At 38.0% G+C, this 17,123-nt stretch overlaps 1 protein-coding gene across 1 annotated transcript in view; it reads left to right on the top strand.

The window, feature by feature from the left end:
* LOC139474608 (bone morphogenetic protein 1-like) overlaps positions 1–17,123 on the top strand; it is a 299,859-nt gene that overhangs the window by 31,481 nt on the left and 251,255 nt on the right. The gene's annotated exons all lie outside the window — the stretch shown is intronic.

The following is a 17,123-nucleotide window of genomic DNA, read 5'->3' as shown; positions in this document are numbered from 1 at the left end:
AATGTGTTCGTGTGAGAGAGTGATCATACTGTTGGTGATTATACCTCCATTGATGAATAATATTATTATTGATTTCATTTCATATGATTTCGATGTTAATGCTTTACAGCTGTGTCTCATGTCAAATATGGCCACATGTTGTTCCTTTTAGTCAGCAAGTATTGGTTCTCTTTTTACAACTGGTGACACATTAATAAACAGTCAAGGCCATAGGGGTAGCCTTGTGGTAAAAGCGTTCACTTCTCATGCAGAAGACGCGGGTTCGATTCCCCACATGGGTACAAGGTATGAAGCCAATTTCTGGTGTTCCCTGCCATGATATTGCCCACTCACTCACTCACTCACTCACTCACTCACTCACTCACCCACTCACCTTCTCACTCACCTTCTCACTCACAACCCCCCCCTGCCCCCTCCCCGGATTGCTGTCAACACGGGAAATCAGCTAACTGCGCGTTTAAAAGCTCCATTGGGAACCTGTTTTTGTGTTCCCTTTCACTGGTACGAGATATTAGTGTACTGTATCATAAGGATTGACAGGTATTGTGATGACATGAGTGAAACTGAAGCTACAGAAAGACCTGGAAATATTTGACACAGTTGTGCAGCTAAATCATTCAGAGGCAGCTGGTGTTGTATAACAGTTGTGGGAAAAGGGATTACGGCAACTTCATTCACAGAGGGTATTGAAAGCAGAGCAACTCAGTTATGTTGGAGAGTCCCATGAACTATTTAAAAACCGGACATTGCTTGCTTTGTGTCCTTAAACATTGTTAGTACCAACACAAGTCATATATTAGTACAGCCCTTTCAGTGTTAAGGATCAGGTATTGAAAGTCAATGATGGTGAATTACTTTTATGCAAATGTTTTCAATGAAATAATTGATGCAAGTCGCCATGCATACAAATAAACAACACTTTAGTGAACAATAGGTTCTGAAATTACAATGAGTGTCTATTGTTACATATGACATTAATCACAGGTCAGGGACTGGGGGAAATAATTTATGAGTTTTGTCTTGATCAAGTGTGCACGCGTAATTATATTTCTTCAAAGAATTGGTAAGTTGGTGGGTGAGAGTGAGTGAGTGGTTGGTTGGGTAGGTTTGGGGCAGAAGGGTGTTTAATGGTGTTTGAGTGGAGGAGGGGGTAAGTGAGTGAGTGATTGGGTGGGTAAGTTGGTTTGAGACGGGCGTGAGTGAGTGAGTCGGTGGGTGCGGAATTGATGAGTTGCATGGGTGAATGAGTGAGGGAGTATATAACTGACTCCAGGCTTGGTAAACTAGTGGTTATCAACATGATCAGTGATCCACACTATGGTGTCACAATGACACATAATCAGCAGGTCATTGGATGCTCTAGTTGTCTCTAGCACCTGGCATGGGATACAGGGGTACTATTCTGTCTTGGAATCCCCCAGGAGATCCTCTTGCATGCCTGAGTGCTACAGTACTTGAGTGGTTCAACTGAAATATGACCTCCATGGTGACCGTTTTGCATCATTGTGGTACTGTGAACCTAATTATCAGATCCCTGATCATGCCAGCTCCCACTTACTGGTTTTCCTGCACCAAATCCAATTACACACTTTGCAGGCTGCCATGGCTGATGGGGCTGCTAAGTGAAGGATAAGGCACCACTCTGAGGTTATGGTCGAGGAGGTTAAGACAGAGGCAAGAGGGTATCTGCAATGTAAGACCGAGGAGCAAAGTATTATATTGCCGATACCCGTTTACCTTGGTCATACTTCCTCGACCATAACCGAAGAGGAGTGCTTTATCTCACTTATAAAATGTCTAAATACAAGAAAAAACAGAAACAATTATAAAAACAACGAGATATCATATAGTGAAATAATACAGTGTGTCGCGGTATAAATTATTTTCAATCAGAGCGTGTTAGAGAAAAAACGTGCAGCATGGACCAAGTGGATTCATGGCATGTAAAATTGAACAAGTTTTCATCACCTGCCCCAGTGACTCTGTGGGAAAACAGTCGGTTACCAAACTAATTACGATATGTGAGTTTGCAGGTTTGACTCCTGTCATCCATAATGTAAACTTTCATATCTTGTCTTTGATTTTAGAACAATGGGCGTTTAAAACACCAAGTACATATTTCATCTACTACTCATCAGGTCTTACTAGGAAAAAGTATAACCTCATACCAGGTCTTACTAGGAAAAAGTTAAACCTCATACCAGGTCTTACTAGGAACAAGTTAAACCTCATACCAGGTCTTACTAGGAAAAAGTTAAACCTCATACCAGGTCTTGCTAGGAAAAAAGTAAAACCTCCTAAAAGGTGATTACAAGATTGGAAGATGCCTATTTTACGATAGGCAAATGTGGCAGAAGGTTTATAAGGATTGGAGAAAACACGCTTACGAGGTTTTGGTATTTCCAGAACCCCAGGGCATGCTCTGTCTACCAAAACCGAGGGAAAGTGTTTTTCCATACTTATAAACCGTCTAAATTAATTAAATGTTATAACAAGCATCTATAAATGAGGCGTTTCATTATAGCGCTTCCTTGAAGACGTGATATGATAACTTGCACGTGAAAAAGGTGTCAAGAGCCCTTGGATGTGTCAACAACAAAACACAACTAAAATACTTACTTTTAAATGAAAGTGAAATCTTCGGTCTCTAAATGTTTGTGTTGCAATATTCCACTTCTTTTAAACTTAGCAAAACAAAAATTCGCAAATTTAAAAGGTGTCTTTTGCTTTACAAGATTTACGACTTTAAACAATCAACTGTTACATAGAGGTAGTTGTGACGTAACGGCTAGCAGTTACTTCACGTGCAAATTGTGCAGCATTGATAAGCACTTGTTTAAAAGCACATGTTTTGAAACCTCGCTATCCTTTCACCAGAGACTCTGAAGTGGAAAGATGAGCGACGACGACTTTCATTTTGTTACCCAGTCTTCATTCACTGAACACATGACATTCAATTTCAATTGAATTAAAATTTTGAATTGCTACTTGTAGTGATTTTTTCAGTCACTTGGTTAAACTTGGGATTGAGGTTTTAAAACATTCAAAGTAAAACCTCCTGGACAAAAATAAAACCTCTTAATAGGTTTTACTTTGAAAGTAAAACCTCACAATGGGTTTTAATGCCTATAGAAAGAAATCTCTTACTTAATAGAGATCCCAAAGAATAGGTTTATAACTACAGCACAAAACCCCATCCACGCAGTTAACTTGTGTTCTTGACTGGTCACCTGATGGAATTGTGAATAGAACATGATATGAGAGACAAATGAAACATAGTCAAATATATATTCATGTTGTTTTCAAAAGGTTGGATCTTTTGTAAGGCCAAAACAGAATATAGAACTGCATTTGTTCACAGGATAACCAGATCAGCAAACCAGGTTTGCCTCCCTTTGATAGTGTAGGTAACCAGGTATGTTGCAGCAGTTGACATAATCTCAGTCATTGATTTGAGTGATAGTAATAATAATTAAACTGGAGTCTGTCATTACCGTGACAACTTATGTGATAAATCAATTTGACAGCTATCAGACAAGTGTTATCGGTGCCGTGAGTGACAGTTAACTGAGGATACCACCAACAAAAGGAGCCTCCAAGGCCTTGGTAATAGAATTGTGCTCTGGCATGGAAAACGAGCAGGCTTGTGCTTGTCACTGTAACTGTGTTATCACACATCATCTGCTTATCAATTGAAGAAATACTCAACATTCGGAATGTAAGATTTCTTTCCACGGTAAAACTTCTAATATGAAACTTGTCTACTAAATTTGAGAAATGTTGATGATACAGTGTTTTGTAAAGGTTTCTGTCAAAGTATTGTTTAAGCTGTCATAGAGATTTTGACTGGTTCATTGATGGAACAGGTGGAATAGAAAATATTGGAGTTTTGAGTTTAGTATCACGAGGTGATAATACTGAATTCTGTTAAAACCAAAGCATGGTCCAAGACCTGATTTTTACTTCTTTTGATATTAACATCTTTAGTTATGTATTACTTCAACTGGATGGTGAGTCAGTACACATGAAGTTCTCATCCATGAGTACTTTTTTATAATTTACTTGGAGCAATATTGACTTGATAATTAGTTTGTGCTTGAAATAGGTCTGTGTAGATCATAGCAGCTGAAAATATATTTCAACAAATAATTCAGAAAGGATGTGACCACAAGATAGATATTTGATATTTTTTATTAAGAAACTTGATTTGAACACGGTAATTACAAAGTGACATTAAAACATATTTTTATATTACAAAGTACATGTAGTATGAATTGAATGTGTTTCAACTTTTCTATATTGTGTAAATCCATGTTTCACCCACCTGGTTGTCATGCCAACTTGGTTATAATGCCATATTTTCCTATGTATAAAAGGTAGCATAAAAACCATGTTCTACTGTATTCAGCCAAACAGTAGAACTGGCCCTGCATATAACACTTCAAATAAGGCTCTGTCATTGATGGTTTCTTTACAAGGAATTTCTTTAATTTATTCAAATGGATGCAATTGACTTGCAAAACTTATTGATTCTGAAGAAAAATGTAAAAGTTTTTCACATACGTTTTATTTGATCTTCTTGCAAACTGCCTTTGATACTACAATAAATATTTTATAGATTTATTCATGAATTAATTTCGATGTTGTTGTAGACTGAATGATCATTTAAAGAAATTGTGATACATATTCTCATTGTCAGGCAAGATAACTTATATGTCTACTCAACAATATCCTCGGTCTTTCCTCCCACATGAAGCTTGCATGATGTGATACAACTGAAATACTGTCCAAAGTGCCTTAAGCCAAACTCACTCACTTAGTCATAAAACATTATCAAGCTGAGATTACTATTGTAACATGTGGAAAAGAAATATATCACGGTTTCAACTGAAAATAATTTGCTGCGAGAAAATATCAGGATCTTCAGGTTTTTAGCTCACCTGACTGAAAAAGTAAAATGAGCTTATGTCATGCTTGTCCGTTGTGCATTGTGTGTTGCATCAAGTGTCATGCATCGTTCTTCATAAACATCGCCTCAGAAACCACTGGACTAGTGATGGATGCTGAAACTTAACATACTTGTTCCCACCAATGATGTCACCAGACCCGTGAAGATCCGGGTTAATAGGCCTTCAGCAACCTATGCTTGCAGTAAAAGGCGGATAACAGGATCAGTCGGTCAGGCTCTCTGACTTGTTTAATGCATGTCATCTTATCCCCATTGCGTGGATCGATGCTCATGATGTCAATCACTAGATTGTCTGGTCCCGAATTGATTATTTACAGACCACTGTCATGGAATATTGCTGACTGCAGCGTTAAACAACAAACAAACAAACAAACAATGATGTCACACCTAAATTTGTTCAAGAGGGCCAAGTCTGATTTTTCAATGTGGTCTTCATGGCAGTCATCAGAAAAAACTCTTTATGGCCAGGACTCGGCAGTTTTTGTACAAAATGCTATGAAGTTTGGCACATGTGTAGTTAGTTATGGGTCTCCACATATTTTCGGTTTGAGCATCGATCTCCACAAATGGGTTACGAAGACATCCATCAATCAAATAAGCGAGCCTGATGACCCGTTCCTGTTAGTCACCTTTTATGACAAGCATGGATTGCTGAAGATCTTTGCAGGGCTTGAGTACTGATGAGTGAAAATGAAAGAGTGAGGAGTTGTCTAAAGTGCCATGATTTGCTGTTCAGAGTTGTGCCCCTTAGTCATACCAATTCAAATACTCATTAGTGGCCAGATTCACACTGATAATTATTGGTTTGTCAGTTTGTCATTTTTGTCAGCACAAACCTCTTGTATAAGCAATGATTTATGTTTTATTTGTTTGTTTGTTTGTTGTTTAACTCAGCACTCAGCAATATTCCAGCTATATGATGGCGGTCTGTAAATAATTGAGTCTGGACCAGACAATCCAGTGATTAATATCATGAGCATCGATCCATGCAATTGGGATACAATAACATGCAACAACTAAGTCAGTGAGCCTGACCACCCGATCCTGTTAGTCGTCTTTTACGACAAGCATAGTCGCCTTTTATGGCAAACCTGGGTTGCTAAAGACCTGTTCTAAACTGGATCTTCAAGGTACAATGCTTTATGTAGCAGCATTTTGGCAGCTATACACAGGTATGGAATCTATAAATTTCTAATTTCTAATTTGATAGATATCCTCATATATTCTCTTTTCGAATTGAGTGAGTATGATTTTACGCAGCTTTTAGCAATATTCATCAATATCACGGCGGGGGACACCAGAAATGGGCTTCTAACATTGTACCCATTTGGAGAATCGAACTCAGGTCTTTGTTATGATGAGATAACACTTTAACCACCGTCCCTTCCCCTTATGAATGTATAAACATCACGTAAGTAGTATTTATGATTACTTGCATTGTGCAGGGTATCTGAGGAAAAATATACCCAGTACTTAAGTACTTCGCGCTTATCATACACCCTGACTTATGAGAATTAGATGGACTCAATGTGTGACGTGGCTGATTGCTTATCATCATATCATCATGTCCTGTTGATGTGTAGTGTAGCTCAACCAGACTAATGTGGATTTGGTGGGCTCAATGTGTGACCTGGCTGATTGCTTGTCATGTCCTGATGATGTGAATTGTAGCTCAACCAGACTAATGTGGATTGGGTGTGGTCAATGTGTGACGTGGCTGATTGCTCGTCATGTCCTGATGATGTGTATTGTAGCTCAACCAGACTAATGTGGATTGGGTGTGGTCAATGTGTGACCTGGCTGGTTGCTTGTCATGTCCTGATGATGTGTATTGTAGCTCAACCAGACTAATGTGGATTGGGTGTGGTCAATGTGTGACCTGGCTGATTGCTTGTCATGTCCTGATGATGTGTATTGTAGCTCAACCTGACAAATGAGGATTGGATGTGGACCAGTTCCTGGTGATATGAAACTGAGGCAAATTTGTACATGGTCTCGGTAATGCTACCATTTATTGGCACACGTGTAGCATGCTAATGATGTGAAATTTCACAGTGTATGAAATTATGATTGCCATCAAATTAAATGTTCTGATGTCATTGATCATTGTTGCTACATACGGTGGAGGCACGCGTGGCCCAGTCGTCTAAGGTGCTGCGATTCGCTGTGCAGAGTTGCGTCCCTTTGGCATGCCAGAAACCTATGATCGTGGGTTTGAATCCCGGTTCACCCCGATTGTGTTTCTAGGTTTGTCAGCACCATACCCATGCTTGTGGGTTTTACCGCGGTGGTAAATGTCTGAGACCTGCATCACTTTGGGCTTTCCTCCCACTTTTAGCTGACACGCCACGATATAACTGGAATACTGTTTAAAAAAGCGGTGTTAAACCCATCTCACTCACTCACTGCTACATATGGTGTTACAAGCTAGCATCTGACCACATGCTTTGTGAAAAGAAAAGGGAATGAAGGTAGCTTGAGTTGTGCATATGGCGGCCCATGTAGCATAAGGTCATGTGAATGAATCATCATATTTGAGGCAGTTTAGGCTGTCAGTGCTGGAACTCACAACTTGGATTTTGTCAGCTCCATTGAAGAATTTGACTTGATGGAACTTTAATATTCTCAGCTTTTCTAACGAGTAATTTTGAAATGTCCTTCAAGTCAGAGTTGTTCATGAAATATTTATGTCCTACACCTTTTAGACAGTGAGACGTTTTAGAAGAGGGAAGAAATTTTACTCTGAGGGTGTTAAAATATCTTTGAGGTGTCCCGATCTAACTTGCCATGTTTTATTGATAAATTTGTGCTCAAAGCTTTTAGAACTATCATTTACTTTTTCAAAGTTCCCCAGGCGGCCAAGTTAGAGGGTTAAATTGAAATGCAGAAGAGATGTAGGTTCTCACAGAGGCTTTTGATGGGTGAAATAGCACCATTTACTATTGAAATCCTCTGTGAATGTGAAAATGAGGTGTGAGGAATGTAGGCAGGTGAGAAGGGCTCTGATTCATTCGGTGCCAACTTGTTAATGGAATGTAGGGAAGCAGCCATTGAACACTACTTGGTGATATATATTCTTGTCAAGGGAGGTAATGTAGGACTTGGAACTGATTGCACTGTTGTCAAATTACCAACTGAAGTTATCAGTTTTTCAATCCAAAGTGACCCAACACTTTACTTGTCAGGATTAGATGGGAGGGAATTGTAGGTATGCTGGACAGAAGAGGGAGATCTATCCTTTTGGAGTACATGTATAAGTTTCTCTGTTGACTGTGAAGTCATAAAACTATGTTTTTGCATGTCTTTGTGATGGGTGCCACGTTGTGGGGCAGGGAATGCTCGACTTTTCGCAAACACCTGGTATCATCACCATTTTAGAGTGATTCATGGATGCTGCTCATGATATAGTCAGAATTATACAATTGACTGCATCTGGCAGAGATTTCTTATAAATGTGGTTTTGTCGCTTTTATTCATTTGAATGCAGGTTGATAAACCATTAAAGTGCAGAAAAACGACATATGAGCTTCTTGTTGCTATGTACTGAAACGTAGCACAATCGTCCTTATACTGGGTCAAATGCACTCGATATTTTATTTGGCATATTTTAACCAAAACTGCACCAAGACTGCGACCACCCAGAACATTAGTCAGATTGAACACATCGTCAAATGGTCAAGCTACCCATCATTCATTTTCAGTATCTGTTTGCATTGATCTGAGAAGATCCTTGGCTGAAAGTGAAATGGGTAGAATGTGAATTCATTTATTACCGGTATTTATTATAATGCAAATATACAAATACATTTCTATTCAATATTTTAAAAATATATAAAACCCACAAGTTAATATTTTTATTTTTTATTGTTTACGTTCTACTTTTTTCAATAGAATATTATGGATCCAATCCATCCATCCAATTGTCAGACACTGATCAGGGCTGGGTTTTAATGCAGTAATAAAGGTGAGATGGCATAGACAACTAGAACATTGGGTTGACTTGTTGCTTTCCGATAGCCGAGGGTCCAATTGAGCCGATGTACCTAGGTTTTATATTCAATGTCATTATGATGTCACTATCACAACCATAGTTCAACGTTTAATATTTAACGTTGATTCATCGTTGCATTTTGGTTGATCAGTGTCACAACCTAAACACAACCAATATTAACCTATGATCACACGTTGCTTGCCTGCTGGATAGTGAGATATGAGAGTGGGTATATACCAGAGGTGTATTGGATTCAGAGCTGGCAAATACACAATTATCTTTGTATGATTTTGAAAAATAATTAAGTGAGTGAGAATGGTTCTACTCTGCCTTTAGCAATATTCCAGTAATATCATGGTGGGGCTTCACACATTGTACCCATGTCAGGAATCAAATCCAGGTTTTCGGCGTGACGAGTGAACGCTTTAACCACTGGGCTACCTGACCACCCAAAAAATAACTAAGCTGAAGACAGGCAAGGTTTAAGGCAGTGTACATTCTGTCAAATAAGGATAGGAGTAGGTATATATCAGTTATGTGAGAGCATGTATACCCTAGAGTTGTATCGGATACAGAGAGTGGAAATACAAAATCAACATTTTATCATTTTGAAACAATAATTAAGCAGAAATACAGAGTAAGATTATTGCTGCCATGTATTTGATAATGTCAATAAAATTATGTGTTCCTAAATGGGTTTGTTTGCTCATTGGAACATGAGCCATCTCTGTTTTGGCGATGCAAGGATCATATGGTTGACCTCTCGATTGTTATCATTTCATGATTCTGTCAAAAGAACTCGACCTTTTGTTCCAGATAGCTAAAAAACTAAAATTGAGCAAAATTGAGTGTGTTGTTTTTCTGTAGGTTTGAGGTTGTTATAAACATTTACATTTCAGACATTTTCTGTGACATCCAAACCACAATTTGGGCCAATGAATTGAAACTTGGCATGTTAAGTGCTATTTCTTCATGTGCTGGTTCACTTTTTTTCACAGTTATAAAACTTGAGTATCAGCATATGATAATGTAAACGCCTGATGTGAAGGAAATATTGAGTGATTGTTAACTAAAAATGCTATTTCCTTTTCAGATTTCCTTCTCAAACACTCTTTTTGACTTCTGAATTTGAAAGTGACCATGAGTGGGAGTATTTTTTGATTGGAGTTACACAATATTGTATCATCTCCAAAAATGATTGAGGAATGACAATGATCTCTATGAGTTTGCATGAGTAGGGACGAAGAGCAAAATGCAAAAGAAACTTGAAATATTAATACAAAACTTGTATGTTTGCTGGCTCTCTAGAATTTGATTCCATTGACAGAAAGGTGAGAACCACATGAGAAAAAACGAACTTTGAGAACAAACATGAATAATAAAAGAGTCCAGAAAAGAAGGTTTATTTTAGATTTTTCATCCTTGTGAGATGTTCAACCTTTAGGATGTACCACAATGTTGTACAGATCTTACTTCCATTACTTGGCATTGGCCACACACCAGTGTCCTTAAAGGGCTACAGTTGGCTTAAAGACCAACTACTCGTCCACTATGTTGCCCACTTATGATACCTTCTATGAAATTCGGGGCACGGGTGGCCCAGTCATCTAAGGCGCTGCGATTCGCTGTGCAGAGTTGCGTCCCCTGGGCATGCCAGAAACCTATGATTGTGGGTTCGAATCACGGTTCGCCCGGACTATGTTTTTAGGTTTTTCAGCACAATACCCGTGCTTGTTGGTTTCACCGAAGTGGTAAATGTCTGATACCTGCATCACTTCAGACTTCCTCCCACATTAAGCTGACACACTGTGATATAACTGGCATACTGTTAAAAGCGGTGTTAAACCCAACTCACTCATTCATGAAATTCAGCATGTCAACACCAGAGAATAATCAGTCTTGATTATCTGCCGAAGCAGATGCCATAGGCATAAAGGGCCAAGTAGTGATAAAAATTATATGAAACTGATAGTTATCTGCATAATATGGGGACTCATAACTGTGGGATTGAACTACATCATAGGGTAAGTTAGTAATCAGAAAAAGTGCCGTTTGAATTACTTGTATCAAACTTGCTATGACTGCCATTTTGCCCAGACATCGTTCCCCTTTATTTACTTGGTCATTTGGTGGGTCATTTGGTCATGATATGTGTCCGGATCAATTGTGGGTCAGTTCCCCTGCTAGCAACCACTCATATTTATGGCTGATGATGCATTATGTAGGTGCATTGTTGCATTCGCTTTCAGAGAAGTATAAAACTTTGCAAACAAGACTTGTCAATGTTTATAAAGTCATTCTTTATCTACATATAGATTAGGGGACACATGTTGACAACATGTCCAGGGTGCTTAAAATGTGCAGAGTTACCTCCCTCAGGTGTGCCAGAATACTATGATCATTGGTTAGAATCCCCATTTCAACATTGATTATGAGTCTTGGTTTGTAGCCACCATACGCATACTTGTAGGTACTTTAATGTTTGAAGACATATAAGGTCTGCTTTGAGTGTTCATGCCATATTCAGCTGACACGCCATGATATAACTGAAATACTGTTCAAAGTAGTGTTCAATTTCCACTCGCACTCACTCACTCACTCACTCACTCACTCACTCACTCACTCACTCACTCTCACATTAGGCAAGATGCCTTTAATGTGGTGATAATACTCTGAAATAGTTAACGAAAGAAAAAGGTATTTCGTAGTAATAGGATTGTATATGAGAGTTTCCAAATGAGCTCTTTCTGGAGACAGGTTTTCTCAAAAACTACTGAAATTACACGAATGAAAGTTTGCGTGCTTATCCATGAGATACTTGATACTTCACTATGTTCAAAAATTGGTCCCTTAAATCATTTTTCCCCATTTACTTCCATTGCTACATGTTTTTAGATTTTGAGCATAAACAGGTACAGCCATTGATCCATGTTATTTTACAAAGTGCATGGTGTCTGAATACATGACACTTTTTATGGATAGCAACTTCTTTTTTTCTTTGTCACAAAGTTTCAGAGCTACTTCTTGCTCTCTCATTCACTTGATGAAGGAGCATGCAGTAGCTCTGAAACATCGTGACAAAGAATTAAAGAAGGTGCTATCCATAAAAAGTGTCATGTCTTCATGTTCTCCCAACTTCTTAAAGCCTATCAAAGACTGCATGGTGTCTGCAATGGGGACACATTTCCCAGAAACTACTGAAGTTAACTTATCTAAGAGACACTTTTCAAGACTGAGTTCAGGAATTGCTGCAATAAGTTATTTTTGTGCAGAGAAGGGGCCTTTTGTGTGTATCAATTTCACATTTTATCATTTGTTCTGATGAAATAAGGCGACGCTAATGCCTATTTCTTCTGAAAGGTTTATAGGACTCTTGCTTATAGTTTATTTTCACTACAATATCAAGGAACAAAATTTTAATGTTTCCCATAACAGGGATAATGATAACGCTGTTTTCTTGTAATGATCCAACTTGTGCTTTTAGAACATGTTGAGTTTGACTTATCTTGGTAAGTTTTGACTTGATTTGAACTCTTGGGATTAAATTGAGTTCAAGACAACCAAGAATTTGACATATAGAGAATCTCACCCGAGTGTCTTTTGATATCGAATATATCAACACGAGTTGATAAAAGTGGAAAAATTCCGAGGCTTGCCGAGGATTTTTGCCACATTTATCAACGAGTGTTGATATATTTGATATCAAAAGACACGAGGGTGAGATTTTATTTATCATTCAACATCATTCTTCCATCTTTTTCAATTTGTAGACAGTAATTAGCAGTGTCTTCAGTGTAAAAAGTACAGCTAACAGCTTCAGTAGCAGAGCCATTAGTGATGTCATTTGATTGTGACGTCATGGTAACCAGTGACGTCACAATGGTCTGCAAAGCATTGTGATGTAATTTCATTGCAGCGATATCTACAGTGTAGATATCGCTTGATCTCATCCAAGCGATATCTCCTGTGGGAGCCAGTTTTGGATGATAAATCCAGTTTCACGCATTCAGGTTACAATAGAACTAACATGCATGGAAGGATAAAGAGACTCTGACCATGGTGACAACCTTTGGGTATTTGTTTACGTATACCAGATTTACTGCCAGTGAAAAGAACTGTTTCACCCTCCCACCCGATCCAGGGTCGCAGAATAGGGTAGTTTTGTTGTGACCCATAGTATTGATCATGTTTATTACCTACGAGGGCAAACATAATCGAGGTGCATTAAACTTGTATGTGCCCTAGAGTTATATCATGTCACAGGACAATAGGTATTGTTTCCATCAACCGGATGACATTGTTAACGTCATTTGAATCTCCTTGTGACTTGAGGTCAGAATGACCTCATGCTAGAAACGACGTCATATCTGAAGTTTGTTGAAGTCATTTGACAAATTGTGGTTCCGCTGCTGTTGCGACTTGCTGTCCTTATAAGCAAACACTAAATTTCATCTCTGTATGTAGATATTTTCTTTGGTAATAAATAGAACATTATAGTGTTTATGTCATACTATGTTTACGACACAAGTGCCAAAATCCCTCACCATCTCTCGGGAAATACCGGATTTTAGGCATTCATGTCATGAACATAGCATAACATGACCACTCACATAATATCCTTATTTACTGCATGCAATTGTCTTTGTTTCTACTCAAGCACTGTTGGGAGTGTGCCTGAAGTTACATTTGACTACATTTAGTACTACACTGATAAGTATTGATTGTTATAATCTCCATCCGATTGCTCTCATTTGACTTTAGATTCTGTATATAGGGACATGCTCCAGTCATCACATCACATGTTTACTATCACGCTCGACTTGTTACCCATGTGGGTATGCATTTATGTGCAGGAGGTGTGCGAAGTTGCTTTGATATTGGATTGAATCAATATGTTTAAAAATTGTTCATTTTGCTGAAAATCTTACTTGAATATCATATATATGATAAAATGTATAAAATATTCATTGAAAAACCAAGCCTTCTGAGGCTTGTTATTAAATCCCTGTTTCTGACAGTTAAGGACATATTATATCAGTTTTATGATATTATGTATTATCTTGATTAGCAAAGTATTATTTCAGACCTACTGAAGTACGTCATGATGGAAGCGATATTAATTCTGAATGAGGAGATATGTGAGTTCATTTGCAGATCTTGCACTATCCCAGCATCAGGCTGCATCATGTATGACAAGTTTACATATATATACCACATTAAGTGTGGGGATTGCATGCAATATCTCTTTCGGGAATATTGGTGATATGGCTTGTAAATTGCACATACTCTCTTACGACTTGTTAATATTTTACTCTCGCAGTTCCCGACCAAACCCAGTTGCACATGTTCATCCCATGGTAGTTGTTGTGGATGAAAATTGGAAATCACCCACCGAAAAAGAATTTATATGTATGATTGATTTCTATTACTTTTATAAAAGGGCTGCTTTATTGTTTCTGGAACACTTAAACTGTCATGTATGTTACTGTTCAGTGAAAGAGTCAATGGAAAATGGGAAGATAGCCCATTACAAGTCACGTTTTTTGTCAGCAGCAATGGACTGATTAAGTGTTTATACGAAACCAGGCTTTCCTGTCAGCAGTCCTATCATAACAGATATTCAACAGATATTCATCAGCCGTCTCTGACTTATGTATGTTTTCCATTACGGGAACTATGATGACTTTGGGTACGTCTGGCTTTGTGTGAATATTGTCAAGTCACAGAGTTGCAGCCTTTGTTCATTTCTACTGTTTTTGACACAAAATATGAATCAGTAATGTTGTTATTCTCAAAACTGGGTGCATTTTAAGATTATGTTAGATCTTTGTATATTGTTTGGTTTGCATGGTAAACATATCTGCAGAGAATCAGGTGAAGAGTATAGGCCCCAGTACCCTATGGTTGTTGTAGTGAGTGAGTGAGTGAGTGAGTGAGTGGAGTTTTATGCCACTTTGAACAGTATTCCAGTTCCATCACGGCAGGACAGCTAATGGGAGAGGAAATTCGCAAATGGTGCACATCTCACACTTTTACCATGTTGGTGAAACCACGCACACAGGTATGGTGCTGACAAACCTAGACACATAATCTGGGTGAACATACGTTTCTGATGTGCGCAAGGGACACAACTCTGCACAGCAAGTTGTGGTGCCTTAAACGACTGGACCACCTGTTCCCCCTATGCCTGTTGTAAGAAGACATGAATGGTCAGGTTTGGCGCATGCATGACATTGTGCCTCCAGTAGTGTGGTTTTTTGCACATGTTTAGTCAGTGGGCTGGAATACGTGCATACTACTATCCTGATATAACATTTATACTAAGTTCTAAGTTTTCCTATAATAATTAGATCCACAGCAAGGGCTTTTATAAGTAATCGTGTAACATTTATACAACATTTAATATAATAATAGTTCAGCAAGTAATACATATCATCAGGTAAAATGCATAAACAAGATCTCAGTAGTTTCAGTTATAGTTTTTAGATAGATACTAGCCTAAGATAACAGGAACACATCTCCTAGACATACTATTCAATAAGACAAAAGTTATGTCTGCATAGTTTAAAAGATTTATAGCTTTTAGATAAATACTAGCCTAATTTAACAAGATCCATCCAGACATACTATACTAATCAATAAGACAAAAGTTATATCTACATAGTTTTATAGATTGCCTTGAACTATTTTATTTAAGTAAATCTGTCATCACCTATATTAGAATAATATTCCATAAATACTTTAATTTAGACTCATTAAGGATTTATTAGCCCCGATACAAGCACGTTTATAGTGATACCATAATCTCTTTCCAAGCACCCAGTAAATATGTCAAGAAGATTAGTGCCAGTCCAACAGGATTAACAGGATTAAGTATTCCCCTCTGTCTAGCCATTCATTAACCATAGGGCACACCCCATCGTGTATCAACCAATCATATTCCTTTTGATTGTTCTAAGTTTTGTTAAATACATACAGAAGCAAAATGTTAAACAGAAGGGGTTTGACACTCAAACCAAGCAGACCTCTCTCCCACAACCCAGAGGGTTGTATGAACAAAACCTTCCAAATGGCATGTTGGTTTTCTTGAGGGAATGAGTCAGCAAAGAGCCGGAGTCACAGGAGACTAATCACAATCCCACAGCCCAGAGGGTTGTACTGACTCTCTGTGGCACCCTCAGCTATATTCCAAGACATTGTAAATTGTTCTTGTAAAGAGTCATCATTCATGTGCCAGTTCATGTGATGCCATGAACAATGTGTTTGAAAACATTTACAATACCAAAATTAGAATGGATCCCACTTCACAAAATTGGATGAAATCTAATAATTTCTGAATTAATGAAATATTCCTAAGCAATATACATACTCTTTCTCTGGATTGTAAATATAAATAAAGCGACAAAACTCTTTCCATATCCAATAGAAATCTCTGCATAAAGCAGAGTTGATTTTACAATTTCGACTGTATCATGAGCATGTGTTTATGCATCACTGTCAAATAGTGATGATACCAGGTGTTCGCGAAGGAATTGGCTATTTGATTGTTATTGAATGATATCGAATCATCGATATACCTGAAGCCTTAGTTACACTTCTTGGCCAAATTACCTTGTTTTGACTGTCAATCTGAACAGTCTGAAATTCATATGCACAAAGAAACAGATAAGCAAGAAGGGGAGCAAAACTGGTGCCCACAGTGATGCTTTTTTCTTGCCTTAATGTCATACCCCCAAATTTTAAATAGATGTCATCAATGAGGAAGTCCAGGATTTCACATGTTGTTTTCTCAGTAAACTTCAGATAGCATTTGATTTCATTTTTCACAAATTGCCCTGAACCTCTGAATATAGATACATTACTGTATCTGTGAACACCACGTTTTGTAACCAAAAAAAACATGGATCAAGGAATGAAGTTTTAAGTTTTCAAGAATCCACATCGTGTCATCATAAAATCTTGTCAACATTTGGAGAAATCATTGTCATATATAATTGATAAGCGAAAGTGATTTGACTACATATCAATTTCACGGATGTCGGGCATGCTTCCCTTGACAATGCATCTTGAGTTACAAGACTCTCATCGCAGAGTAAGTAATGTCAACTGATATTAACAAGACAAGTATACACTCTTCAGTCTCAGACAGTAGTAATTCTATTA

This window comes from Haliotis cracherodii, unplaced genomic scaffold, assembly GCF_022045235.1.
Source record: "Haliotis cracherodii isolate W230 unplaced genomic scaffold, xgHalCrac1.p SCAF_3, whole genome shotgun sequence".
Classification (NCBI taxonomy): domain Eukaryota; kingdom Metazoa; phylum Mollusca; class Gastropoda; order Lepetellida; family Haliotidae; genus Haliotis; species Haliotis cracherodii.
This window is presented reverse-complemented; position numbering and strand designations above follow the sequence as displayed.